This window comes from Malus sylvestris, chromosome 9 (assembly GCF_916048215.2).
Source record: "Malus sylvestris chromosome 9, drMalSylv7.2, whole genome shotgun sequence".
Classification (NCBI taxonomy): Eukaryota; Viridiplantae; Streptophyta; class Magnoliopsida; order Rosales; family Rosaceae; genus Malus; species Malus sylvestris.
In genome coordinates, this window is record NC_062268.1 from 26,715,752 (window position 1) to 26,718,851 (window position 3,100).

The 3,100-nt window shown below is 44.1% G+C and overlaps 1 long non-coding RNA gene across 1 annotated transcript; it reads right to left on the reverse strand.

Annotated features, from left to right (window-relative positions):
* Window positions 1-1,579: 1,579 nt before the first annotated feature.
* LOC126634255 (uncharacterized) lies at window positions 1,580-2,801 on the reverse strand. Its single transcript, XR_007627261.1, has 3 exons — window positions 2,540-2,801; window positions 1,757-2,310; window positions 1,580-1,723 (listed from the first exon to the last, which is right to left on the reverse strand). It is a non-coding gene; the product is annotated as an uncharacterized LOC126634255 (long non-coding RNA).
* Between the last annotated feature and the right edge of the window lie 299 nt (window positions 2,802-3,100).

Consider the following 3,100-nt stretch of genomic DNA (forward strand, 5'->3'; position numbering starts at 1 on the left):
ACTTTCATACCTGTGACCAAGGCCAATTTGGCCTTGAAGAGCACCAATTTCATTCAAATCCGCTGAAAACCCTAGAATGGGTGTTCTTCAATTTGACATCCTTGGTGTTCCAATGTCTTCACCACTGCTTGGGCTTTGTTCCTGGGTTCTAGGGGAGTGTTCTACTGGTGGTAATTGAAGGAAATGGTTTCACAATTGATGGAATTAACACATGGTTCCCTGCGGCACCCACGAGTGTTTTTCACCAAATTACAATCAAATCCCTTCCAAATTTGGGTGCAAATGGAAGAGGAAAGGACTAGATGATGATTGGGAGTGGTGCCTTGATCCAATTCGTGAGAAATCCAGTGGAAAACCACCGAAAATTATGGAGATATGGATGCACAGGTCACGCGAGTTGGGGAACCCGTTTCTTTCTTTCCCCTGCTTCTCCCTTTTCTCCTTACCCCTCATTTATGGTAGCACCCCAATTATCCCCTCATTTCTCTCTATGTTCCCCCCCCCCCCGTGAACCCTTATCTTCTTCCTTTTTCTGTCACTCTCTTCTCTCCCTCTCGGATCTCTCTGTTTCTTTCCCTCTCTTCAACTAAATCGCACACACCCACACGCTGAGGCACACTCATGCTCGAAGAAGCCATCACCATCATCAATTCCTCATCCTTCTCTTTCCCTTTTTCCCGTGCTGCGAGGACAAAAACCCGGAAAGGAACTCCGGCGAGTTTTTCTATTCTCCGGTTAAGTAAGCTTCGATTTCCCTCTCTTTCGTCCTAAATTCATACAAGAATGGGGTTTAATGGGTTTTATTGCGTGATTGTGGAGGTTGTAAGACGAAATCAACGAGGGTGTAGGCACACCCATGTCCTGCGAACCGTGGGTGTCGAGGGAACTGCCAGCCATCGCCGGCCATTCTACAACATAAGGAAGGTATAAAGTTGTTCCACTAACCTTGTACTTCGTTTTGGTACCTAGATCGGAGTTTAGGTTTGAGGTTTGTGGTCGGCTGGAGCTATAGAAGCTTCGGCATTCTTCTCCGTTGACGCTAGGCCTTCACGCCATTTCTAGGACAAGCGGGCCTTAGGCCCGTGGTGAGTCTAGCCCAAAACCCAAACCCAGTTTCTTTTAATTGTTTTTAATTAATTGTTTTAGACCCAAAAGGCCTCCGGGCCGTGCCATTTAGGGCTTGAGGCCCATTGACCCAACCCAAAACCTTTAAGGGCCTTAGGGTCAATTAGAAATTGGGCTTTCAGCCCTTTCCCAAACCGATTGACAAATTATGTAGACTGACACACCCCGTCCCGAATGAGGGTATGATGGGCGTCACGTGAGAGTGATGTAACCATTTACACGGTTCGGAAGCTTTAAAGACGTAAATACTAAGGATAATACCCGAAAGTGAAACCTACGTTTGTGAAATTCTGTCAGAACACCATTGAATTCCTCGTGGCCACCAAAGCATTGCTCTATCTCGAACATGGAGGGGCGAAAAACAAAGTTGAGTGGGTCAGTAAAACCAATCTTTTCAAGACAAAACATTTCTCAAAACATTGTAACCCCTCATTTCTTTAACACTTTTCGGAAAAATATGCCATGCCATGCCAAACTATAATATGAATGCATCAATATAAATCAGGTGAAAAATAAATCAACCGGAGAACCTACAATGGTCCTGTACGGCTGAAACTATAGCTCAAAATCTCATCCAGCCGGAGTCACCAACTGTGACCTGTACGGCCCTGCCGGAGTCACCAACTGTGACCTGTACGGCGCTACACTGCACATAAGTCGGAACTACCTAAAGTAGTCTGTACGACTATAATGGTGTAATAATACGCTCTAGTGCTTCTCTCATCAATCATCTGTGCACATAATCTAAGGTCACCCACCAGTCGGAACCCCTCTAATGGTCTGTACGACTGGCATGTCGGAACCACCTCTAGTGGTCTGTACGACATCCACCTACTTGGATCCAAGGCGAGCGTGCGGTGTGGTGAATAATATAAGCACTAACACCAAGGGTGCAGGTTATGAGCTTCCAATGCAATTCACATAAAATAAATCGTATGAATAATGTAAAAACTCACCTGTGCGTCAACAGCGTCAATTCACATATATATGCATCAATTATCAATTCAAATATCTCATCGATTGCATGCATGGCATTTTAAAACATATTTTCATATAATTGCATTTTCTGGGAAAAACAGTAGTATATAGGTAATACGAAAACAAAACTGCCCACTCACAGATATGTCGAAGGGTCGTAGCCCCCGAGCCTCCCTTAACTTTGCTCATCGTCTGCATAAGCCTCGCCTATATGAGAAGTAACCGAAATAACGTTATTTAAGCACATAATAAAAACCTTGGAAATAACTTCTCATACGTTGCTCAATTTGGGTATATGAATATACCACAGTGATCTACTCAACCTCACGAACAACCCCATAATTTTAGAAAAATTTTCCGACCACCCACGCGCAAGAAACCCTAACGGTAACAGTAACGGCAGTTAGGGAATATTCCGTTAAAAATCAGCATATACCGTTTAATATAACTAACGCCGTTAGCATATTCCGTCAGACTTGACGGAATATACTCCTCCTTCTTCCTTGGTTCGCCGGAGACCGTCGCCGGTGCCGCTGCAACTCGCCGGTTTTTGGAAATTTTTCCAGGCTTCGTATTTCAGTCAATTCTTAACCATTTTTCATGAAATCTTCACCAAAATGAAGCTTACAACATAAGAAACAAAACTTTACCAAGATTTGGACCTAAAACCTTCGAGAATTTGCCAAAGATCCTTCAATAATTCCTGCCAAACTGTGATGCTTCGATCTCGGTCTCCAGACGTCTAAATCACCTCATTCTTCCAATCCGAGCTTCGTGGAGAGGTCCTTAAGCTCCCTATGAGCTCCAAATACCTTGAAACCTTCAATTCCACGAGCACATGAACAGTACCAAATATTGAGTTCTCTGGTTCTACACAATCCCGACGTCCAAACTTCGTGAAAATGGTACTCCGAGCATCATGAGGGTGATCTAAAGCTTCCCATAAGCTCATAATCAACTGAAACCCCCACGATCGCAAGAGTATAAACAGTGCCTT